At 38.4% G+C, this 26,586-nt stretch overlaps 1 protein-coding gene across 1 annotated transcript in view; it reads left to right on the forward strand.

The window, feature by feature from the left end:
- Positions 1-26,586, forward strand: part of EFNA5 (ephrin A5) — a 204,459-nt gene that overhangs the window by 44,741 nt on the left and 133,132 nt on the right. The window lies entirely within an intron of this gene.

The raw sequence follows: 26,586 nt of genomic DNA on the forward strand, positions 1-26,586 counted from the left end.
TAAATAACCCCCCTTTTATTATTCTTTATTTGTATTATTCTTTTAAATGCCCATGCCTTATTCTTTACAAAGAATATTTCTTGTGATTGTTCTAGTAACTGTGACTGTGTGCTGACAGAAAGCCATTTTGCCAGTGATTCAGCAAGAATCTCAAGCTGAATCTCCCAGCCACCCTTTTCTTTGGGATTGTTTGGAGTGGTAACTACAAAAATTGTTATTTTTTATCACTGTTATTTTTTCTTAACCATTCAGGCTAGCATCTCAGCTGCTTGCCAGTTTCAGTTTCATTTCACTCAGGAATTATTTGCTTCATTACTTCTTGAACCTGCCAATCCTGCAGCTCATGTTTGTAACAGAGATGAACAGATCAAAGGAGTCAGAGCCCCAGGAAGGGGGAAGTAGGGCAGTCCTCATTGGCTCAAAAGGCAATTAATTTTAATTGTTAGAATTATTATTTCCTTAATCTATAAGAGAGCTTTAGTAATGGAAATTGTGTGAATTAAGTAAGTATTTTCAGTGATAAATCATGAGTGTTTAAGAATAATAGCTTTTTGTATGGAGACTTGGAGCCCTGTTCCAGTCCTGAAAAAAGCATGAGCAAGGCTGCTGGCATCCCAACAGGGGCACAGCAGGACTCGGAGCAGTTGGTGCCATGTTGAACACAAGTAGTTGTTGTCACAGGGCTGAGTCCACAGAAACTACCAAAGAGGCAGGCCTGCCTGTAACACACATACCAAGTACTTGAAGATTTGCTGTGAAGGAGCAAAGGTTTTAGCTAAAACTGTTTTAATAGCTGTTTTAGATTAACACCAAGCAAAGAAAGGTACTTGTTTTTGCAGTAATTTGTCCCAGATGCTATTGTGCATAGGTATGAAGTTTGCATTTCAGTGGAATGAATATTTTGGTCAGAGCCAAAATCAGAAACAGACGGATGGTAAGAAGGAAGAGCTGCACCCTTTGGAAGAAGATGGGGATCCTTGCCTTTAATTAGCAGGCCTAATCTCTTCTTTCCTGTAAGTGATATGATCAGTTTCCTTTTTAAATTGTGTCCTTGATGTTTGTGTAGTAGTAAAATTAGTCCATTCCTTGCCCTTCTCCAGTTGTTCTGCATCCCAAGATGGGTTGAGTTGTGCTGCTTCTCTTTACTGCCACGCTGTGGAAAAAGAAGCCTGGCTGGGATGCTGTACTGTGTTTTCCACAGCATGGCAGTAAAGCAAAACATTGCAGCTTTATTTCACTTACAGGCAGGGTTGGATCTTCTTTTTATTTCCCCCTGTTTTTTCCCACTCATACTAAGCAGCCTGGATGCATCCTTACAGTTTTTTCTGATATAGGGATTGGTGTGCTGCTCTTTCCCATACAGTGTCCATGTGTTGACTGAAAAAATCACTATGGAAAGGAATGGATTTTAAATAATGTTCTTCTGATTTAAGCATGTGGATGTGAATTTAAGCATCAGCATTATATTGGGAGTTTGTATGGAAAAGAGTGGTGTTGAGAGTCACATTTCAGAACCTGGGACTGAAAGGCACCACGTGGTAGGAGGAGCATGCTGAGGGAGGAGAGCCTGATGCTGTGCAGCACTTAGGCCAACATGAAAATATTTCTTGAGAGGAGAAGTCTGTTCTGGGGAGAGCAAATGTGCTTCGACAGAGTCTGCATGGAGCCAGTAATTTTTGATTCTTGAGCCTTGGACTCTTGCCAGATTAGCTTTTGTTGACCAGCTGGACAGATTTACTGAATGATACTTAGGTAATAAAAAACAGAGTTTTAGCAGTTTAATTTTTCTGTTCCACTAACCCTGTACTGTAGATGTAACTTACAAAAAAAAATGTGCCATGTTTGCCATCCACATGCCGATATTTTGTTCAACGAAGAAAGATAGTTGCTTTATCTGCTTTATCTGCTCTCTCCCGCACTGTTTTTGTAGTTATTTATTTATGTTTTTCTGTCTTATTCCTGTCCACTCCCAGTTCCTGCATTTCTCTCTTGCCTTCAAAACAGTGAAAGAATATGGGAGTAAGCAATGGGGAAACTCACAGTCCTCCCTTTCACTCTACTTTAGTCCTTTTCAGGAGAAAAAGCAGTTCAAGAAATATTAGAAGGTCAAGCCTGCTCTAAGATACTGACAATTAAAGGCCATTCAAAAATATTTGGTTTTCTCACCTATTGCACCTTAAGTGACACCAAGTAATACTTCTTTCTTTCTGATTAATCTACAAGGAATAATTGGTGCTTTAATGTAACAACAAATGGGCATAGCTGTCTAGAAATATTTAAATTTGTTTTGTCGTAAGACAAAATCTTTTTAAGTTTCAGCCTCTACAGCTTCTGCTCCTGTGAACAGATGGGAGAAAAAATATATGTGACAACAATGCTGTGACAACAATGCTATGACAACTATGGGGTTTTTATTGTTTTGTTTTTGCTGTGTGAAAGTTTGTTGGATTTTCTTCCTTTCTTTTAGGCATTTGGTTTAGATTTTTTTTTTCCCTTGAGGGGCATAGGGATAGCTCTCTAGCTTAGCTTTCATCCTGTTTTTTTGGACTCGGTCAATCCTTAATTAAATTTGTGGCAGAGGGCTTTGTTGAATATTGCACCATGTGATGGTGAATGGATTCCTGTAATACTAGTATTATATGAATAGTACTAAAATAGATTGAGACTGCATGGTGTTTTCCAGTAGGATTATGTAGAAAAGTGCTGCTGTCTCTTCCCAGTGGTTATTGGGTGTCACCACAGAGTGGTCATACAGAAAACAGATACAGATGTTTTAGAATTACTCCTGCATCATAAAAATAACAACAGGAATGGTAGTTACTATTAGAAGAACCTGTAATTTTCTGGCGAATCCAGTCTTTTTTGTTATGTGTGTTCTTAGCAAGGAAAAATAAAGTCCTGCTTAAAGTCATTAGGGTGTTATAGTGAGATTGAGAGTGAGGTAAGTTTATTAAGAAATCAGAAGTTAGGTGAAAAAAATGCTATCTTTAGCTATGCGTATATTTTCTGGTGTTTACTACAAAGAACATGAAAGCAAAACATTCCCAAAAAAACATTCTAACCTTCCTTTGTCTTAATTGTTGTCTTCAGGGTTTTTTTAACTTAAATATTCTCTTTCTAAGGACTGAACTGAAAGACACGATTAGTTGTTGCCAAAAAGGTGAGAATATATTTAATCACAAACAGCAACAGATGGAATAGAGCAGCCTTTGACTGGGGTCTCAAGTACCTTGATGTTGGAGACATTACATTTAAAACTTTTTTCCAGTAATATTGGAGGACAATTTCTTTTTTTTCTTTGGTGCATGTGATTGTGAACATGCTTGCAGCAAACTGAGAACCTACTTTTATGTGTCTGTTAGACTGCAGAAATGCAAACTGTTACAGTATTGTTTTTACTACATCACCTGTTGAGACACTTACTGCAGTAATAATCTGTCAAACTAGGACCAAAGTACATAATTACACAGAAAAGCTGGACTTTAAAAAACACATGCCTGCTACTAAGCTGTCGCTGATTCATTCTCCCATCAGGGAAAGTCAAACTGTTAGAACAGTTAAAGGAAAACTTGATTGCATCTGTCTGCTTTGACCAGGCACTCTTGTTTTGTTTTTCTGTGATCGCACTTAAAATTTTTTATCCTATTCTGTCTTTAAATGAACACATTTCATCTATGAAATGTCATCTGTGGAGCCAGGTTCACTTTTCTGATAGACTCCTTCCTAGGAGGAATGTTCAGCTCTTGTGTAAATTGGTTTCTGAGCAGTTCTGATTTGTCTGGAAGTTTGGAGTCCAGATATTTGCCTTTTGAATAATGGCTACATAGGTGGAATAAGCATGGAGGGAGAGACAAGAGGCAGAGAAGATGTGAATAATAAAATGGGGAGAGGCAGAGCTATCTTTGGGGAACTGGAGATTGTCAGCTCTTCAGTGATCTGGAACACCTTGTGCTGTGTCTCATCCACAGGTTCCTTCTGTTTCCTCTTCCATTATCTGTGACTTTGGTTTTCATCCCACCCTAAAATGACCTGATCAGATTTGACATGAAGGTGAAGATGATGGTAAGGGATAGGAGGCTGTTATGCCCAGGAGTACTAATTTAGCTATTAGTTAACAATAGCTGTTGAACTTGTTCTCCTCAAGTGCATTACATGAAGTCTTCCAGTAATAAGTTGGGAGATAGTCATGAGAAGATGTGAAAGGGAAGAATTACTCCAGGGCATGGATTTTTTTTTTTTTTTTTTTTTTTTTTTTAAATTTGGATTCTTAGTACCGTGCATGCTTTACGTACTATATGTTAAATTTAAATCTTAGACTGCAAAGGTTTTTGTTTGGTTGTTTTCTTTATTTTTCTGGATAGGCAACAATTTTGTATATGGTGATGTGCCTTGCTAAGAGTTGTTGTTTTGGCCGTTAGAGGGGATGATGGAATATAAGGAAAGTTTGATCCAGCAACAGGATTGCCATCCACAAAATTGTAATGGAGCATTTGACCTTCAGTTCCAGTTTATAGCTCCCTTAGTAATTAAAAATTATGTTCTGAAATTGTGGTTTTACAGTATAGTATGATACTTGGATAAGGAAAAAAAATAATTTTTTCTTGAATAAGTTGCTCTACCAGTTGTGTTTATTTCAATGACTGAGTTGCCTCTCTTGTACAAATTACATTATATTCTTATGTGTGCTATGTGTAGAGGAGAGATCAGTGTTCACTTGCTCTTGCTTGTGCGTGCACACATACACATGCTTACTTTCTCTCAAAATTTAAAGGGTTAAGGGAGGGAAGGAGAAGAATATAAACAGAAAAACCACATCCTGACAGCTGCCTCTAGTTAGTCCTGTTTTCCCCCCAGACTTTTAAATCTTATGGTGACTCCTAATTTGTCCCACATGAGTCTTCTCTCAGTGGGGCTGTTTTCCGTTTCCTCTTTACTTTCATTTGATCCAAAGTAAATAGTTAATAAAGAATAAACCAATTCAGACAGCTGTCAATGGACCATCAGCTTTCAGATGTCTCAAACAGGAAGAGGGCATATTATTTTGAAGGTAAGAAAGGAAAATGGTACTGAAACCTGATGCCTGTGTGGACCAGAAAGTATATCCAGGTCAAAGCTGTTGAAGACAAAATGGTTACAGTATGTCCAGGAGATAAATTTTGGAATGCCCATTAGTGTTTTTTAACATGTGTGCAAACCTCTTCATGCACAAAGCATTTTAGATTAAAAATATATTGGGTGCATGACTTAGGATGAAAAATCACAACACTTTACTAGTAATTCATGATATCATAACACACTTTCCAAAGAGATGTGTTGGAGGTTGCAAATGTTGCAACTGCCAAATATGGTAATGCTGCATTTGTTTGCTGATTTTTAAGATGTGGTTCCGTTCAAAGTCTGAATTCATCTTCTTTTGTGTAAAGGAGTGTCTAGGAGCAGGATAGATAACCCACCTTTCTCTAAGAGCATGTCAGAGCAGCTTTCTCCTTTCTCTTTGTCCAGTTAGGTTTTTCTCTTCTAAGTACAAATTACTTAACTTGCTTGTAAGACTCAATGAAGTAATTTATCATGTCACTTGAAAACTTCTCTAGTCTATGTTTAGGAATGATCTAGAGGATTCCCATGGCATTTCCTCCAAAAAACACCCAAACCAAGAAATTATTCCAAAATAATACACTTTGTATTGAGGTCTCCAAAATAAGTGGCATTGCAGCTAGTTGCCTGCAGGTCAGTATTGGCTCTGCCTTCCTGTGTTAGAGTAAAACCTATATCACCAGCTATATATGGCTGTGCAAAAGCCTATCACTCTATTACAGAAGCTCTGCTTCCACTGAAATTTGGAGCTCTGTCTACACAGACATCCTTCCTGTTATTACTTTGCTTTGGTGACATGTTGGGATATTTTTTCCCCCTCATCTCTTGCACAGTTTCTATGAGAACGATTTTTAGAGAGATGATTCTTGCTACAGTGATATGTGGTACATTTTTGTAATGGACCTCTTGGGACGTAGTTCTCCCATTTCTCAGAGAAAGTGATACACTGGAAGAAAGTGAGCTGTGCGTCTTAATTTTTACTTTCTTCAATTTCTATGATGTGGAAGTAACTAATAGTGAAGTAATTCTGCATTGATAAATAACAATGTAATTGGCTCTGAACACCTAATTCTTTCTCAAGCAAATAGTCCTGTTGTTTTCATCTGAACTTCAGGGAGAAGTAGGATCCAAGGGAGACAGGCTCCTAAAGGGTAAAATAAACTCTAGTCCTCACAGTAGTACTGTAGAAGAGGAACATAATGAAGGCTATCTAGGGCTTGGAAGTGTTTGCCAGGAAAAGCTAGTTCTGCTGAAAATGAGGAGAGCAACATATGGAAGAAATGGACCCTAAGATCTGCCAGCTCTTTTGAGAGGGAAATAGCAGGTTAGAGGAAGCTTGGGGTCAGGACACCTCTGGGAAAACTTTTGCACACAGGGTTGAAAACAAGCAGGCTGGGGCAAGTTAAATAAACACTGAGTTTCAGAGAAAGCAAGCAGTAGAGCCTGTAGGTGGCATAAGGTACCTCATGTGGTTTTTTTTTTAATGAAATTGCATGGCTGCCCAGTGAAATGTCAGAGAAACACAGGGATCTGTGCCTGTGATGACTGCTGCAGCGATGCTAGTGGGAGGCTGAGCTTAAGGGAAATACAGGTGTCTTCTGGGGTGGGGGCAGCTGAGGTATTGAACTATAGTTCGGTATAGACAGCAGGTGTGTTATCTGTATGCTGTGCACTGTTAACACTACCAATTATTAATTTTATTCCACTTTTAAAAAGGAATTTGTTTGTTTGGGTTTTTTTTATTTGGCATGACTGGTAAAGTTAACACATTTCACAGCAGTTGCTGTGAGTGTTTCTCTTAGCATGACATGGCAAAGTGAAAATACCCCAAATTTCTCTCTGCCCTTACAGTGTTTTGCAACTGTTTCAGAATTTGTTTTGGTCAAAGAAGTGGGATTTTGGTTAAGTACAGTAACAAACCAGGCACATGGTGTGACTCTTGGGACTGTTCAGCGCAGGGCCAGCAGTTTTTCTCAGTGATCCTTGTGGGACCCTTCCAGCTCAGGATATTCTGTGATTCTCTGATTTCTGTTGGACATGTATGTCTAAATAAACAAATTATCTTGTGAGCTATATGCTATTTTCCCTACTTATGCTAATGAGCTGAAGGAATTGTAAGTGAGAGGAGGGGGGCAGAATTGATGAGGGGGCTGGGGAGGAGGAGTTCTTTGCTGGAGTTGAGATCTATAGCAATAGGAAGGCACACAAAATCAAATATGTTGCACCAGAACAAGAAAACAGCACACACACCACATGCACACACAATGTGTGTACACAAATGTGTATATTTATGCCACTGTGAAGAGATGGTTTATATTTATGCTACAAACACAGGGGTAGGTGTTGAAATCAGTATCAACAATGCACAGTTTATGGGATTTACATCTCTGGCACCACTATTTGCCCAACTAGGTATAGTAACACATGCCTGTCTCCTTCAAAACATTCCTTTTATGTCCAGCTAATGCTGCTTAATGGGCCTGGATAAGGACTCAGTAAACAGAAGCAGAAGTTGCGTGGTATGTGTGTGTGTGTGTGTGTGTGTTTATGTGTACGTATTTAGCTTCACTGTTTTTAGTCTCCTCCTGCCAGCTTGGTGAAATGGCAATTAGAAAAACTTTGCCTGGAATAAAGGAAGGGCCTTGAGTGGCTGTCATCTCTCACCTGTTTTTACATACTTTTACTTCAGCTGAATCATTACTTTCTCTTCTGTTTCCTTAGAAGTGAATTCAGCACTGCTGGAATAAGAAAAATAAATCAGCTGTATCTGTACATATTTATTAATTTCTGTGCTAAAGTGTGAAAAGAGAAGAGGTACATATACTGCAGGCTGATTTTGGAGAAGATTAATGTGAGGCAACTAGTTGGGAATGAGACCTTTTGCTCTGTTATTCTATCCCCACCCCCATCCCCCACCTTGGATTATCTTAACATTTTTACAAATGAAACTTAGTGTGAATTTCATTCTTGACATGACAGAACTTATTAAGAGAAGCAAGTATTTGCTGGGATCATTGCTTTGGACCTCTCCTATAGATTTTTCTAAGAGGCTATTTATGCCCCTCTACTTCTTCCCATTCCCAGTCCTTTCTTCCAGCAGAAAAAACAAGAATCTTTCTTCATACCAAGTAGTTAGAAAGCCTTTTCCTGCCTCCTACTCCATCTTGTGCCCTGAGCTGTATGAGGGGACATAAAGACACATGTCTACTGCATTGTATTATTTGTAAGAAAAACAGAGTAATGCAAGTTTGTCAGGGATTTTCATGAAGTTGAAGGTAACTGAAGCAGCTTGAAAGAAATACAACTTTCTGCATGTTTTTTTCTGTGTAAGCTAAAGCTGAGGATGCAGTTAGACCACGGCGATCATGTACGGCGAAAGAAACCACCACTTTTTTTTTTTTTTTAGTCTTGTTTCTTGTCTATTCAGTGTCTTAAGCTGGTAATAGATCTTGGCTTCCAATACGGGGTGTAGCTGTTTCCCAGTGTGTCCCAGGTCTACTTGGTTGTTTCTGCATTTATTTAATGACACAGAGGATCTCCCTTTGTGAAGAGTTGTTGCCTTTCCCATTCCTTATGAAGATGAATTAATATTTTTTCTCTCTTAATTAGGTTCCATCTGCTGTTCCTGTCTTGAATTCTAAAGGTTATAGTTATTACCATATTCATAAAATCACCCAGCCGTGTAAGAGAACTCTAACAACAATTTTAAAGCCAAATTCCTCTATTATGACTTATTCAGTGTACATTTTGCCATCAGTGATAGGCAAGCCGATCATGTGGGGCAAATCCTGCCAGTGCTTTTCTGTTGTCTTGCAGCAAGAAATATACCATCCTGCCAAGAGAAGTATGTCTGTACTTCAATAAAACTCACACAGACTAGGGTTTCCAAACACAAAATGCCCAAATATCCATAGCTTCTGGATGAAAGTATTTTTAATATTCTGGCTTCTTCTAAATCTGTAGTGCTTAGAATCTTGTTGCTTGGTATTATAAATTGAATGTCTAAGAATATATAGTGGCATTTAGTTGAGAGTGGATTTGGCATGAACAGGCAGCCTTGGCCTTCTGTCTCAGGAAATCTGAACAGAAATCCTGAATATACCAAGATGAATGCTATATGAGAATTGGGTGGTGATTTATATTCCCATGAAGGACAAAGAACACTGGGGGTCTAATTTTATGTGCATGTCACAAGACTTGCAGCTACAAGATAATCACATTGCAGTCTTCAGTACAAGGTTAAATTTTCCTTCTCTCTCACCCTACATGCACATGTATTTCTCCCTGTGTTCTCACTTAGTCCATAGCAACTACCTGAAGGTAAGGCTTACTTTCATCTGCTTGCCAGTCATCCATTTCTTCTGATCTAGGCTTACACTGATTGTCTTTTAAATGACAGTATATTTGCTAGAAGAAAGAAAATAAGAACATCTGTAGATTGTTTGCTGGACATAATCCCTTTCTTTTGTAGGATTACCTGTTTGTTACACTGATATCTAGATAGCATGGTCACTGTCTGAAATTCTGTTTTAAGAAGTTGGCTGAGTGTCTTTCATTGTGGGTAATTCCCCACATCATCCAGTGGGTGGTTTTCTTTGTTTTTGCCCCAGCTTCTCTTTCCCCTCAAAGTCTGCAGTGCTGTGCAATATACTTTGCTTCTAGGTTGATCAGAATGAATGCGCAGCACAATGATTTTTGGCATGAGCATCCGGCAATTCCTGCAAATCAGAGGTTTGGGGATTGAGAGTTGCAGTCAAGCAATTCTTCTCTGGTTGATGTTAATAGCTTATTTTCCCTGGCAACGAGTTTCACTTCTTCTCTCAAAATTGTTGCCTGTTCAGTGTTGTGTATTTGCTTATCCGTGTTGAAAGGGAGGTTACTAGATTTATACCTAGGTGCTAAAAGGTGCCTCTTCTCCCTTCACAAGTCAGTACATTAGGCTGAGCTGCTGAGGAGAGCAAGTACTGTTACTATAGGACACACAAGTACACTGAAGATTCTATATGAAGATGGCTGAGAGGTTGCTCAGTAATAGAGGAGCAAGCTGGCAGCTGGTATTCAGCTGTCCCAGCATGGTTTGCCAGAGACATCTGTCAGTGCCCTCAGCCCGTTGTTATCAAGGTGGTAATTTTTTCCTGCCTGCAGTGGTGAATTACAGTGCTCAACACGTGTCTGTGTTCTTGTTTGGATCTATTTCAGTGGTTTTAGCTTCATGTTATTTGATAATGGCCAGAGATCTCTGGAGCAAAATGGATTAAATGCTTGTTAATTACTGTTAATACCTTCTTTGCAGTTAAAAATGATATACACTTATTCCTCACCACCTTACATCTCGGTTGGTTACCTACCATGCTGCCTGCCATGCTCTTGACAGAGGCAGCAATATACTCATCACTGTTGTCTGTGACTTAAAACTGGTAAGAAGTGTGTGTTTGTGATGTGCAGACTTGAGTTGATTTGTATACTTGACATGCCAGTCCATTCAAATATTGAGGTACTGGAGGAACAATCTTAGCTGTGTTGCCATTTAATTAACTCTTGATGTAGCTGAGAAAGTGTACATGACTGTGTAATTTACATGCTGACATCTGTTTCAGAAAGTAGCAATTTATTATGGGAGCTAAATATGAGACCACATTTAATTTCAGCTTTTGGTAATAGGGGTTTTTTTTGAGTCCATTGCCAATGGTAGAGGAGCTGTGAGACATCTCAGTAGGTTTGTTTGTGTAGCATAAATTGTTAACACACTTGCATAGAGAGCTCTGGGACATGGGTATTTGACATTAAGCAGTACATTTTCTTTATCTAACAGGCCTCAGTGGACAGAATATATTTGGTTCCTATTTACAGATTAGTCAAAAGTATTTGTTGCTGATCTTTTGCCAAGTTGCTACATTCATCCCTATCTCCATTGTCTTTTGCTGTCTTTAATGACCTCTTGTAATTTTGATAATTTTAGGAAATATCTCTTTGGGGGGCACTGAGTGAGTAGAAAGTGCCTCAGCCTCTCTACATCATCTTAATTGCAGTTATGCTCAGGCTTTGGACTTTGCTGTGTGTCTTCTTCCATCTTTAGTTTGTGGTTGTTATTCTTGAATTTTATGAGAATCTGTTGTGGATTTGCCTATTTTCCTGAACTGAGCAAGTCTGCCTGGACAGAGTACAGTGCATGTGTATGTAGGTATATATGATGGCTTTGTTTATATTTTTGAAGTCAAGATTCTGCTCTAGCAACTACAGATTTTTTTTTCTTAGAAATATCAGCTCCATAGCTTAGAAGGCTGAAAAGCTGTTGAACTAATAAAGGAATATTTTGGGTTTTTTAATTTTAGGTACCTCTTATTTATAATTGAAAATTACAAATTACAGCAATTTAGGTCTAATTTGAAATATAGAGTACAGGAAGGCATAGATCAATGCTCTTTTGTGTGACTAGTGTCTTTCCTTTTTTTTTTTTTTTTTTTTTTTGTGATAAATGGATGGGAAGAAAACCAGTAACACTTTTTTTTTTCTGACTTAACTCACAGGTCTAGAAAATTGGTAATTAGCAGCTAGGAAAGACTAACATAATTTTTGGCCTTATTGGAGAAGGTGTGGTGGGGATGACCCCCAGCAAAAGTGACTGGTGGCATTTGGAATTAAATCCTGCTTTTAGGGGGATTAGTAGCAGTTGCTGAAGCAAAGGACTTAAAGGCTGGTCATTTAGAGTGTTTTAAATGATAATGAGGAAACAACAGCAAAGGATTTACTTCCTCGATCAACAAATGCAAGAAGAGTCCCTCCTTCCTTCCATTGGAGTCAATGGAGTTCTCGTGAAGAGTGAAGGTGTTATCTAAACCCTAGGAGGAGAAATGTGTTTTTGTTGCACTGAAGTGGCTTGCATAAAACTCACCATGGAGCAGATAATATTGGGTGCCATCATATGGCACATGGAGAACAACCATGCAATCAGGCCCAGCCAGGACAGGTTTATGAAAGGCAGATGCTGCTTGGCCAACCTGATTTTCTTCTATGGCAGTGTGACCAGCTTGGTGGATGAGGGAAAGGCTATGGCGTTGTCTGCCTGCACTTCAGTAAAGCTCTTGACACCATTTCTCATAGCATTCTCCTGGAGAAACTGGCTGTTTGTGGGTTGGACAGGTTCAGTGTTCACTGGATAAAAAACCTGCTGGGGTGTCCAAGCCTAGAGAGTGGTGGTGAATGGAGTTACATTCAGCTGGTGGCTGGTCCCCACTGGGGTTCGCCATGTTGGGGCTATCCCCGTATTATATTTTTATCATGATCTGGATGAGGGGATGGAGTACATCCTCAGTCAGTTTGCAAATGACAGCAAGTTGGGTGGTGATCTGCTGGAGAGCAGGGAGGCGCCGCTGTGGGATGTGGACAACTTGGTCCAAGACCAGAGGTCTGACTTTCATCAAAGCCAAGTGTCCTTGGGTCACAACAACCCCAGGCTGTGGCAGAGTGTCTGGAAAGCTGCTTGCTGGAAAAAACCTGGGTGTGCTGGTCAACAGCAGCTGAACATGGGCCAGCTGTGCCCAAGTGGCCAAGAAGGACAAGGACAGCTGGCTTGTGTCAGCAACAGTGGGGCAGCAGGAGAAGGGCAGTGACTGACCTCTGTGCTGGGTACTGGTGAGGCCACAGCTTGAGTGCTGCCCAGAGCCCCCAGCTCTGGGCCCCTCAATTCAGGAAGGACATTGAGGGGCTGGAATGTGTCCAGAGAAGGGAATGGAGTTGGGGAAGGGTGTGGAGCACAAGTCTGAAAAAGAGTGACTGAGAGAGTTGGGGTTGTTTAGCCTTGCTGAGGAGGCTCAGGAGGGATCTTATTGCTCTTTGCAACTCCCATGAAGGAGGTTGGAGTGAGGAGAGGGTTGGACTATTCTCCCAAGTGAGAAGTGACAGGGTGAGAATAAATGGCCTCAAATTGCACCAAAGGAGGATTAGATTGGATATGAGGGATAATTTCTTCACTGAAAGGCCTGGCCAGGTGTTTGAATATGCTGCCCAGGGATTTGGTGGAATTGCTGTCTCTGGAAGGGTTCAAAAGTCCTGTGAATGTGGAATCTGGGGATATGGTTTGGTGGTGAACATGGTGATGCTGGATGAATGGCTAAATTCAATCTTAGAGGTCTTTTCCAATGTTAATGATTCTATTATTCTTGCTCTCTGCCATGAAATAAGCTAGCAGGTTTAGGTAGTGTGATCTTCAGGCCACATGTGAGGCTACAGATGTTACTTATCATAGGAGAAAATAAAATGTTTTACTCTTCTCTCCCAAACAAGAAGGAATTCTGAGGCACAGACAGACAATGAAACTCTGCCTATGCCATAAAAACCAGAGTGCTGTATGCATTAGTGCTTCACAAGAGTGATCAGTGAAATTACTACATGTAATTGATGTTTGTGCAAAACAGGGAGCATTTGGTTTCTTTCCTTCTTGTGGTTAATGTTCAGTGTGATAATACAAATGAGTCCTCCACATTGCTCCCTACTCTGCCATGTCACATGTATTTTTTATCTTTTCCCTTTGTCTTGTGGGTACTAGCAGTTGGTAAATGGCTTTTATGGAGGATAATATATTTAGAAAGCAATTTCCATTTGAGATTTTTACTGCTACCTCTCCCTCTCTGTGACCTAGGGAGTGGAAGGCTGATATAATACAGTTATCTTTCCAAGCTGAGTCACTTTAAAGCATGCGCTTGTAATATAAGGTTTTTAATAATCTCTCCTGCTACAGAGCAGAAACTGGCCTCTGAATGAGGACAACCAGATGAAACATGCTTCCGTGTAAACATGGCTTGGGCAGAATCAGCCAATTTCAAGGCGGATTAGTGTCACAGCAGTGAAAACAGGATAAGGCAAGTATGAATATAGGGAGAACTTGAGTGTCGCTGGTGAAAAAAAGAAAAATCTGCATGGGATTATTTCACTCCCTCTCTTCCCAGTTCCAAAATCTTGTCCTGTCTCATGAGCCTTTTGTGCTTTTAGGGTAGGGCAATGCAACAGGACAAAAGTGAAGGGAGAGATGGCCTCCTGTTCAGTCGAGCAGAGCACAACACTGCCTGTTGTCTCTCCATATCTGCAAGACTGCAAGTCCAAATCAACAGGTTTCTGCTCCTGGTACTCCTCCCAGGTGCTGCTCTGTTTGCTGTCCTGTTTTGGCCAACTTGGGGTTTGTGTTTTTGGTTGATGACCAGGCTGAGGACATATATGAGGCGTATATTTTAAATAAAAAGCCTTACATGGTAACATATTTTGAGAGATTTGTACCTGTTGCATTATCAGAGAACTTTTAAGCTTAGGATATCAGTGCTTCTACAGAGACCTTTTTTTGTTCAGAGTCTACCTTGTAATCTTTCTGTGGGAATGCTGTGTTTGAGCTGCAAGGGCATATTTTTGGCTCTTAGAAGAGGTCCTCAGAACTGTGACTCAGCTTGCAGCAGTGAGTTGGATAAAAAATTGAATGTATTTCAAATTCACCCTTGAGAACCTGACTGACCAGCCTGGGTCTCATGTAATCTTTTACTTTTGTCTTAGCCTTTGCACCTGCATGATGATAGCCCAGAACTTGATGTGTGATTGAATGGATTTCTGCTGTAGTTTTGATGTGTGAAGCTGGTTAACAATTTTTTATTCTGTTAAGTATACAGAGTATCTGAATATTCTCCTCCAAATAATGTTTATCCATGAAAACAGTAAAAGGTACAAATTGTCTTGGAAATCTTAATTCATGACATTTACAAAAAGCTTACTTAATCTTAGTACTCCCTCAGATGTGAATTTTTTTAAATGGTCTTCTAAAATTATCTGAGAATGACGTTTATAAAAAACAGAGAGCTTGCATATTTAAAATTATGAAGAAAAAGAAACCCACAGAAATTTCATTGTGATTTCCATGTTGGGAGTAATAGCTGAGGTTCTGCCTTCAGGAACAAACAATTAGCAAGAGGCAAAGCTTTTTGTAGGATTTCTGAAGTAATGATGTGTTTGTGCCAACTTGCAGCAGCTCATTGAAAAGCATAGAATATATTACTAGATCAGGTTGCTCCTTAACTGTGTAATATAGGATAGGCATAAATGTGTTTTATATTAAGTGGGGTCGTACATTGATTTATTACCTGATTAATGTCATCCTTCCTATTGAAAGTAGTGTGTTTCCAGATTCCATTTCCTAGTGATTGTTAGTACATAAGTTCTCCAGGGCTGTACTGTGAAGGGAATTTATCTTGGGATAAAACATTTCTGGAAGAAGACTTTTTGCTGAGGAACTACATGTAGATTGGCAGTGTTTTCTAAGCAGTTTCAGCCAACACCATTCACATAATCCACAAACATTTCTCTGAAAGATCAGTTCTTTTTAACAGTGGCTTTCAGTCCCCCCAGTTTACATTTTGACCCTTTTTGCAAATGTAAATCATCCCAAGAAATTTCTTTCCTTTCTCTTGTCCCATAAAAATGGATGCAGAGTAAGAATGGGGCATTTCTGCCGTAATATTTTGGATCAGCTTCTAACTTTACTAACCCTATTTTATTTTAATCTTCTGGCACACACTGTAGATCTTGGCAAGTGGCAAAGCTGTGGTTCAGCTGTTATTTCCATTTTATTTTCTAAAGATGTGAATATGTTTACCCAAATAACAGGGAGCTGTGAAAAGAACATGATAAATACTTTCTGTGTCTCCTTTTCTTCACAGAATTATTTCAGGGTTATATTCAATGCAAATAATTACCCTTCATCTCAGGAAGTACCCAACTACTTGCTTATAGTAAGGTAAATGTAACTTGGAGACTCCACTTATTCTTTGAAACCATAAAAGGAATACTAACTGTAACTTCCTTAAACAGTTTGTCCTAAAAGCCAGAATTCCTTTTGTCTGTTTTCTAAAATCACTGGATGGCTGCTTATGAGCTTTGTTTTGTTTTGTTTTGTTTTGTTTGTCATACTTTTTTAATACAGCAAACAGTGACTGTAATGTAATTCTCTGTAGTAATATGGAAGTAAAGAAGCAGTGATTTTACTGAAGTTACTTTTTGCAGAGCAGAATCTCTCAAGCAGTTAAGCTTGCTGTTGTTTTAGAATTGAATGCATGAAACATAAGCAATAAAATTTCCAGTTCAATGGGAAACAGTGTCTTGAACTGAGCTGGGGAGCAAGTTTTCTAATTTAAGTCCTGAGCATGACTGTTGGTAAAGGTAGAAAAACATTGTGCTGGAAGGGTTATTTTCAAATTGCTTGATATCACTGAAGTCTTTGAAAGGATCTCAAAAGAGCCTAGTTCTGTTCTAGCTATTCCAATGTTATGCAAAATTGGTAACAACAGCTTGCTCTCTTCTGTTGCTAATTTTGGTGTGCGCTTATGCACCTGGCATTACTACAATTGCTTTGCAAGTTTTATAAACTTGCAAGGGAGGAGTCATTAAGCATCTGTTTGTAACTATGGAAGAAACGCTCATGATACTTTCACAGAGAATCAATTTTTTATTCTGTTTGATTTTTACTTTGGGTGTGCACAGATTAGCTTGGAAAATAAGAGCAGTAGCATTGGCTCTATCTTGCACAGAATCAGATCTTCAATTCTGGTAATAACAATACTGAAGAAAGTTCAGGAAAATGCTGCAAATTGAAATCCATATGCTTGCTTGTTCTAGCCTGGTTTTTGGCAACTGGCAACTTAGATTAAGAAAAAAGGAAACACTTGAGGTGGAGATTCAGTTAAAATGTTAATTAAGAATAAGATTTGGAAGCATTTTAGCTTCCTTTGATTTTTTAACATACACTAAGTTTCTTCTATGTTTTCTCACTTCTCTTATCACTAGTATTTTACGATATCATTCTTTTAAGTTTAAGGAGTTAAAACAACAGAAGGAGAAACTTCTAGGGCTCTTGTGAGGTGTTTGACTAGTCTTACTATATGCTTTGCTGTGTATATGCAAAGCCTTTTATAAATTTATTCACATCTCTTACTTTCTTTAGGAGTGGGGATATGTTTACCTCACCAAAATGTGTTCTACACTCAGAAATACTGCTACACTATATGAAGACACCTTCATTCTAAAATCAGTAGACAGGTACTGATAATTTTGATGACAATGGAATTTCTGAAACTGAAGATCTTTACTCAAATGTAGAGAAGAAAGAAGTAGTAGAAGCAGATTAAATATTGAAAATTAATCTTTATGAATGCAATTTTAAAATCAAAACAGCTGGTTAATAGAGCTTCAGTACAAAGCTGACCTAGATATTAATACACTTGAAAGATATTTGTATGGACTAACATTCATTTTTGCTTTTTAAATTAATTGACCTTCAGTAGTAGGTATTCCTTTGGCTGCTGTGTGTGTCAGAAACTTTTGAATGTGTTAAATACTTTCTTGCAGCTTCTGAACTGTGATTTTGTCATTTTTATGGCAGAACTTAGATATTGCTGAATGCCTTGCCAGAGCATGTAAGATGTTTTTTATGTTACATCTAGTTAATGATATTCTTTAAATGCCTCTCTAAGCATTTAAAAACTAGAGATTTATTAATGAAGAACATTCTTTTCTCACAAGTTACAGTTGCTACAAGCAAGAAAGAGTGAAATAAACCATCATATAAAATTACTGAACAAAGCAGCAATGGGGTTATAGTTTAATACAGTCTTACATGTGAAAAAAGAGACCAGAAACCATGGCTCCTAAAACAGATACGTCGAGTGCAGCTGGTGCTCCCTTAGCCTCCTGGGCTTTGCTGTTGCTCCTTTTCAATTTTCCCTCATCCTGAGTTCCCAGTTTTAGTCTGGTGAGGATTTGAAGGACTTTTGCAGCTCACTGCAGGGATCTTTCAAAGATATGCATGGGAGCAGCTGAGCCATTTGAGCACAGAGAAAGCTTGAAAATGAGCTGACCTTGAACAAAACATTTTGCTTTGGTTATCACTGAAGGTAGAAGGGCTGCCTGTTACTTTCTGCCAGACAGAATCTTAACTTCACCTTGGATTAGTTGGCTACTAAGCACTTTGCTCCAGTGCAAGCTTGTGCAAAATTAATTTGTTTGCCTGTTCCAAGTTTGAGGATTGTCTTTCAAAGACAAACTAAAAGTTAAAACTAAAATTTTACAAAATATTTAGTACAGATATCTGCTAAAAAGGAGGGAGTAGCACTGTTTATTTTTTCCCCTTTAAAAAGAGAATGCGTGTATGTACAGAGAGAAAAGTGTTTCTCTAATCAAAGACATATCTAAAATCTACACTTAAAAGATGGTGTCCCCACCCTCCGCACCAGCCAAATCCCAAATGAAAGGCATAGCCATCAAGTTTGAAATGAGGCCCTTGGGTTGTTTTATATTCCAGCATGCTGAGATTTTTCTCAGCTTTTGGAAGGTAAACAAGATCTGTGATTTCCATTGATGATATAATTTAACTTTTGGCAAGGTATACGGCTTTGTTCAGAAAGGAAGGATGAACTCTGTGATTGAAGCTACTGAGGGACATCTTTAAACATTTAAACAACTAATGTCTCCTTTTAGGTATCTACAAAAGCAGCTTTTTGTGGTGCTCAGTGATTTAAAATAAAATTGTCTTTGCCTTTCTAAAATGTGGCAGAACACTGTGCTCAGATTTCTTTAAAGGAGGGAGAGGCCAAGCTGGTATCACTTTATAATTTGTAATGATATTCTTTCCTATTCTGTGTTGGACAACTGTATTTGGATGCAGTCCATCTGGAATGTTAGGTGCATAGTAGAAAAGTCCCACTGTTGTCAAGACCTGCTCTAATTTCCAAGTGCTACTAAACAAATTGCAGGTCTGTTTCTGTCAACATTATCTCTTGACTTTTTAGTAGATAGGAGTCATTATCCTTGAGACAAAGACAGATATGCTTTTTTGCCCCCTTACTGAAAATACTGCTGGTAAACAGCATATATGTACAAATACACAGATCCTTTGCCAGAATTCCAGATGGGTACTTACTGTTCATATGTTTTTGATTTATTTGTTCAAGAAAGCAATAACCAAATATGAATGACAGCTTCAGCTGGACTTTGAAGGAGGCAAGAAAATGCTGTTTACTGTTTTAAAAGTGAGGATCTTGGCTTAGGTCTTGTGACCTGAAAAAAAGTGCTGGCAATCAAAGGTGAAGTCCTGTTTTGTTGGCCTGTGGTCTTTTTGATCTGTGGACACAATTTAGCATACCATCTGGGGAAAATGTCATCTACTGGCATAGAGAAGAAATACACAAACCAAGAATGGTGTCCAAATATGCTTTCTGTTTTTCTGTTGCTCTTGTAGCTATTCAGTCTCATTTTGATTAGAGGACAAGAATTCTAAATCTGCAAGGTACACTGCACAGCTAGCTCACTCACTAGATACAAAATCGCAAGGATATATATAATGATATTCCTATTACAGTGTGTTACCAGGACTATAAAGATGTTTCCCTTTGCCTCTCCCTCAGCTCCCTCTCTCCAAAAAAAAAAAAAAAAAAACCCAAAAAAACAACAGAAATTTGGTTTAGATACATATAAACTGGCTTTTATTAAAATTAGCATTAATTACAAGCTACCAAAGAAAAATTGAGATTTACTACTTTTAAGATTACTTATTTTTAGTTAGTTGTTCCTGATAATTTGTACACTGCAGTCTAGATTGCATAGGACTTGTGTTTGTATCATGCATGACAGTGCATTACTAAACACATTGATAAACTGACTTATCAGGTTTGTTTGTTAGTTTGTTAGACTATACTATACGATACTGTACTAGCACAGTTCTTGGTAGAACTTTAGTTTGTGGTTTGGTTTTTTTTGCTGTTGTTGCTTTTTTGGGGTTTGTTTTTTCCTTTTTTTTTTTTTTGCTGTTTTGTTTTGTTTTGTTTTTACAAACCTATCTACAGCTCTTCCCGCTAAGATAGAACCTTCTGATTTAATCCTAAATGAGAATAGTTTTTTGCAAAGGAAAAGTAAAATATATGTAAGGAATTTCCAGCTGTCCCACTCTTCTCTAGAATCTAGCACTCCTTCAATAGCAGTCAAATACCAGATCTTTTCTCCCTATAAAATTCCTAACAGACATACAGTAATTCAGACTCTGTGTCTTCTGGTTCTGCAGTTCTCTGCTGATTATGTCTGGAAAATGTGAAATAAACTGTTATGAATTAGAGAACAAAGTGAAAATGCAGTACAGCGTAACCAAAGAAAAACCAAAACTGTATATATATATATGGAAACTGAGGGATGCATAAGAAGGAAAAGGGGAGGAACTTAAGGAAAGCACACTATTTATAGAGAAGGAGCCAAGTCTTTATAAGAATCTAAAGAAATTTTTCTTTTCAAAGGACATTCAGAAATATTGAGTAGATAATATATTACTGGAAGCAGAAAAAGAAGCTGCCAACATAAGTAAGTTGAACATTAATAGTTAGATCTTCATGACTTTCTTCCATCCTCTGCTGTGCTGAATTAACCTTCTTCTAAATTTTCCTTGTTTGTTGACTGAATATAATAATCTCTGAGAATCTGAGAAATATCGACAGCATCATTATATGTTTTTTGCTAAAGCTTATCAAGCTGAAGGAATTGCTCTGCCAGTTGCTTTTCAAAAGCAACAGCAAGAGTATTTTGATATTCTTATAGAAGGTTCTGATGCCTTCAGCTGCAAGTAATGAGTTCTTAGAATGAATGACCAAGCTTTGGATCCCATAATCTGAGTTTAAAACAAAATACTACCAGTAAAGGTGTACAAACCTGCCCTGGTTTACTAGGGTGATACCAGCCTGCATTGAGGAAGCAGAGGAGGTGTCATGGGTGCAGTGAGAGTAGCAGCGTGGCTGTCATCTGAAGCAGCAGCATGGGCAAAGAACAAGTGTATTTCTGAATCCTCATGAAACTGATTTACTCCTGTTAATTGGTGCAGAGCAGCTCTCTGCTTGTGAGAATGTGGGGAAAAGTCTTTGGGAGGATTAACTGTTCCCTCCTGCTGCAGTGTAGCCCGAGGTGACTGAAATGTTATTTAACAGTGTGTCAAACCCCTCATTTATCTAATTTGATAAGCACAGAAGATTTCAGAACTGGTTCAAAATGGTAAAATAACTTGGCTAAAAAAAGCCTTGCTGCCTTTTGTAAGAGAACGCTTTATGGCAGATATTTTTACATCCCTGAGCCCTAATATTAATTCTAGTATTTGACCATTCCTCAAAATATTTTACCAACAAAACTGTATCATTTACTCCTTCCAAAGGAAGCCTATAAAGTGATTACTGGGTATATTACCCATTTTTTTCCCCTAGTCCACTGAGGAAAACCTGTTATAATGATGTAATCTTCTTGGCTCACTTCCTTAAATAATAAAGTTATATGATTGCTGGACTTTTCTAGTCTGTGAATCTGAATGACACAATTGTAATGTGGAAAGTACTATAAATTTATCTTTACCAATCTAAATATTGGGAAATGAAAGATGATCATGTGTAAAATGACTTACTAATGGTGGGAGGCAAGAGAGGGTTAGTTAAGGAAACAATGTCTTGGTAATAGCTGCTCTGTTTCTCCACATTTTAGACTGAGCCAAAATGTTGATCGCTTTAAAATCTGGTTTGTGTAGAGCACTGGTTAAGCTTGGATTTGAAGATGATCCTTTAATGGCTGAGGTTTGGTGTGTGTTCAGCACTTGAATTTACTGTGAGTCTTCAGGGACCGAGTCAATTTATAAGACACAAAGATCCGAGGTCTTGAAGGCATGTGCTGGAGGGGGTGGTGGCCTTTGGGGAATATCTCTTGCAGGGGAAAGGTTACTATGGTGATGCCACTAAAGCAAAAAATGAGGTAATACTTTTTGATGGTTGAAGGGAGAAGTGAGCAGCTCTCACAGATGACTTTTTTGATACCTTGGTCACTGAAAAATATGTTTTGATTTTTTTTTAATGTTTAGCCTGATTGATCAGTTATGAATTTCTGTCTGCAAAAGTTACATTTTACACAATATATTTTCACCTTATGGACCACTTTGATTAATCATCCATGTCTTCCCCTGGATGAGAGGCAATGAAAGGCTCCAGTTTCCCCCTTTGCTGTATTTCAGGGATTAATGGAAAACAGTGTCATGCTTTGTCAAGGGATGATTTTTCATATTAACGCTTGCAAAGCAGAGACAATGCCCTGTGCTGTGGCTCTTTACCATATTAAACAGGAATGTCTTTCAAAGTCTTTGTCAATGGTGATATAAATCAAAGTGAAAAAAATGGTGCATACTGAATTTAACAAAACTGCATTTTTTAATATGTAAGTAGGCTTAACTTTTCCCTGTTTTAAGTCCATCAAGATCAAACTCAAGTAGGCATTCACATCCACAACTGAAAATTGCCAGCCTTTTCCTTTAAGTTAATGCTAGTCCAAACTTCCCCCTCTGCTTTTGTCAATATATCTTTTAAAGACTAGCATTAAATTTAGGTTTGTCTTCGTCTTTTTTTTCTTAATTCTTTTTTTTTTTCTTTCTATTCTTCACTGCTTCAGACCCAGAGACTTCTTTTAATGGACATTAGTTAAGGCCTGGAATTGAGTAGACATTTGTGAAGGAGACTTGAAATTAGGAACAGAATTGTCCTTTGTAGTTTTTCCATGGATGAAAAAAATCTTCTTGTGAGAATAAAGACTTTAGCCTAATCTCTTGCCATCTGGAAAATGTGGAAGCCAGAGGTTGTTGGCACCAGGTCACATCCCTTATGTAAACTGTCAAATTCTTTTCATATTAATGGCATATCAAGTTAAACCCATGAGGTTTGTCATTGGCCAGACTAATTTATTGATTTCTTCTTTTTTTTCTCCTTTTTTTTTTAAATTTTGATTCTGCCCTATTAGTACTTAATAGTGTTGATTGATTTGTGGTAAACACTGATCATCTCAATTTAGTGCAGCATTTCTTAGTCTTTCCACGTTCCTCAGTTCTGTAATAGGGGTGATGTCTTTTAGAGCCCTTAATGTGAAATCCCCATGAAGGGGAGAATTTTCTCAAGTGACTTTTGCAGCTAATTAGCTTGAAATGAAGCTGGAGACAACTGTTAGATGCAGTGAAATGGCTTGACACATGCCACCATATATAATTCTAGAGCTTCAAATTTCTGGATGCATGCCAGGATCCAGTGTGGTAGTTATGCGTAGCTGACTCCTCCACAGCCTTAAGCACAATCAATCAAATTAAGGTTTCCTTTTTCCCACTCATCAGAAGGATTTAGTGTGGTGTTTGCTCTTGGTTTTTGTTTGTTTGTTTTATAAGGGGGCAGGCCTGGGGGGAGTAGTTTTGTCATCATATCACACTTCCCTTCTTTGAGCTCACAACATGCACATAAAAGTGATAGCTTGACTGTGCTCATTACCACAGGAAAACACAGAGTATGGGGATGGGGCAGAAACAAAGAATGTTTATAATCATTAATTTTTAGTCCAGGGAGGTAACTGCCTCAAAAATAGCCCTTAAGCTCTTAGCTATATTGACAGCTTTATTCAAAGAAGGTACACTTGTCAACAGCTGCTGCTACCAAAGTTGATATATATTGATTTTTGCTTTTTCAGAATTTTTTTGAAGCTTTTCTCAGGTTCTCGAAGAAAAAAAAGAGAAACCATGAGCTCTGTTTTAAAACTGTTGATTGTCTAGAACATTTCACCAATGAAACCCTCAAAGACTTGTTATTACACAAAGCAGACCTTAATGCTGCATGCTGAGAATAATGGCCAAATAGAAGGAAACCATAATGTTTTATTGCCAGGAACTTTGCATCCAGAATATTGTGCCAGAAGGTAAGGCAAGAGAATAGCATAGTTATTTTCACTACTATTTTCTTCTTCCCTTTCCCACTCCCCACATGATTAATACCTTACCTAAAGCAGAACAATAAGCCAAGGGCAGACAAACTAATGGTTGTTATGATTTCTTGTTTGCTTTAGTCATTATGACTCCACTCACTTGTAGATTCCACTTTCTCTTTGAGATGTTTTCTGTGAGGGAGAGCAGTCATAGGGCAAAGGTTCCTAGAGCCTCCAGCACCTCCTTACCCTGGGACATGTTCTCCCACAGGGGATAGATGGGCACATTTGAAGAAATGTAGTTAAGAGAGGGCAAACTTTCAGGGCTGGCAGTAGCAGTTCTCAGAGTAAGTTGCCTGGTACTTGTTTGCAGCACCAGCATTGCTGTCGGAGTGGGCAGAGCCAAGTGGAACATACTGGTGGATTTTCTTAAGTAGGCGTTTCCAATTGATGATGGTGGGAATATGCTGGCAGACAAGCTCACTGCCTGTGTTACATAGGATTTTCTGTCAAAACCCTGAGGTAGTACAGAGGCATTGATAAAATGGGCCCCACTCTGGTGCTGCACAAAACTGTTGCTACAAAATACCTTTGTCAAACCCCAGTCACAAAACAATGTGAAAAGGGAGAATTGAATTAAGTGTGAAGGTGGAATTAAGAATAGAGGGTGTGATGGAATGGACAGCAAGATACAAAACTCTTATGTTCAGAGTTCTTTGTACTACAAAAACTCCAAATAATGTGCTCTAAAATTGTCTAGAAAGATGTAAAGTTACTTCACCACTGCGTCTCATATATATTTGCCTACATAATTTCAGCATTTGTTCATAATTTTCAGTTAAGGAAACCTGTATTTCTCTCAGTGCTATGGCTCTGCTCTCCTGTGGGACTGCAGCCACTTGCTTCTGCCAGCTTGGGTTGCACTGACTTTGCAGGGAACTGGGGCTGGAACAGTACTGCAGCTTAAAGTCTATTTTCTTATTGAGTCATTTTCTTTTCTTCTATCTCTTGGTAAGATCTTGTAGTGGTACAGTTGATGGGGATACAGCAGATCAGGTTAAGGATTTCTTGGCAAGGCAGAGTGCCAGTGTTGGGCAAGACAGCAGGAGGTGTCCTGGGCAATTAAAGACAGATATGGGAAGGGTATCAGATCAGCAAAGAGCGAAGTTCACGCAATCCACTTAAATGTCTCTCATTTCACTAAATTAGTCTGCACTGAAACAATTCTAAATTTTTTCTCCATATTTCTCACTCCTTCTCCCTCCACTCGTCCTCTCCCCAACCCCAACTCCAGCACCACCTCTGCTCCTCGCCCTCCCCAAAGACCCTGCTATGCTCCTGACTGAAGCCAGGGAATTGTACTATATTTATAATATTTAGTATTCTATATTTCTTCAAAATAAATTTCCTTAGCTAGGTGTTCTATGGTACTGATCTCACAGAGATTTTGCTGTGCTGTGGGGAGATTGCCATGTACTAATAATAAATATAATTTTTAGGGAAAAACCATTGCTTTTCCGACAGTAATTCTCCCCAGTTATGTTAGGTAGTTGCTAAAATATGTCAAGCCGTTCATTTCTCAGGAGTAAAGGAAGCTTTTACTTTTGCTGTGTATTCCTCCACACACAAGGGTGTACGTACACTCCCTTGTTAGTAACACTCCTAGTTATGTTAAACTCCTGTGTCACTGACAGCACTTGCATTTGAAACATGTTAGAAATTCTAACAGGAAAATCCCACTGTATTTTTTCTTGTAGTGTGGAGGGGAATGTGGATTATCAATTGTGGTATGATTTTACTCAGAAAGCAAAGTGCTGACATACATTTTTTTTTCTGTTATATTTTAATTGCCAGTTTGTAAGATGGGTGGCATAATTTAGCATCATCCCCCCAAAATGTTAATAACAATAAAAACAATAAATAAACAATAAAAATACAAGAAAAGGGAAGGAAATTAAAAGAAAAGATCTGTTTTATTTGCTTTAGGTGTGTTATGCTGTATGCAGACAACAAGCCATCTGCACAGTGAAACATTCACTGATGGTGCACTTCAAGCTTGTAACTGCAATGTGTTGCTTTATCTCTGAGTGCCTTGCTTGAATAACTGACCCTGCGGGTTCTTGTGTGCTACCCTCATGGCGGATTATTTGCATCCCTCACGCTGGAATGTTTCCCATTCTGACTGAGGCGAACCAGAGGAACAGAAGCCACACAGCAGGTTGCACAGCTTTTGACGAAGCTTTTTGCACATACCACTTTAGCTGGGAGTGATCCCCAATAACAGCTGCTACCAGTTCTACCATTAGTCACTCACTTTCACTTACAGACAAATCTAATCCAAGAAGTTAATGTTAGAAAAATTTACATTCTACTGAAGCAGTTGAAATTACATGCTTCAGAAAATTAACTTCTCTTGCAGAGGTTTTTTTTTGTAAATTTTTATGTATATCCTTGGAAATTTATTCTGCTTTAATTGTTTTACCTTAGAAACAGTCTTGCAAATAATCTTCAGTTTAGGTAAGGTTCACACCTATTGTTTTTTAATGTGCTCACAACTAATGAAAATGTGCATACTGTGTGTAAACTCACCTGTTAAAATTCCCTAATTCACAAGGCCTTATTATTCACAAATTAATGTCATTAATCCATTTGGATGTCAACCAGGAACTTCTTGTAATTGCTCACACATAAGTAAAATATTTCCTTGTGTTTTTATTAGTT

This window comes from Anomalospiza imberbis, chromosome Z (genome assembly GCF_031753505.1).
Source record: "Anomalospiza imberbis isolate Cuckoo-Finch-1a 21T00152 chromosome Z, ASM3175350v1, whole genome shotgun sequence".
In the NCBI taxonomy this organism is placed as follows: Eukaryota; Metazoa; Chordata; class Aves; order Passeriformes; family Viduidae; genus Anomalospiza; species Anomalospiza imberbis.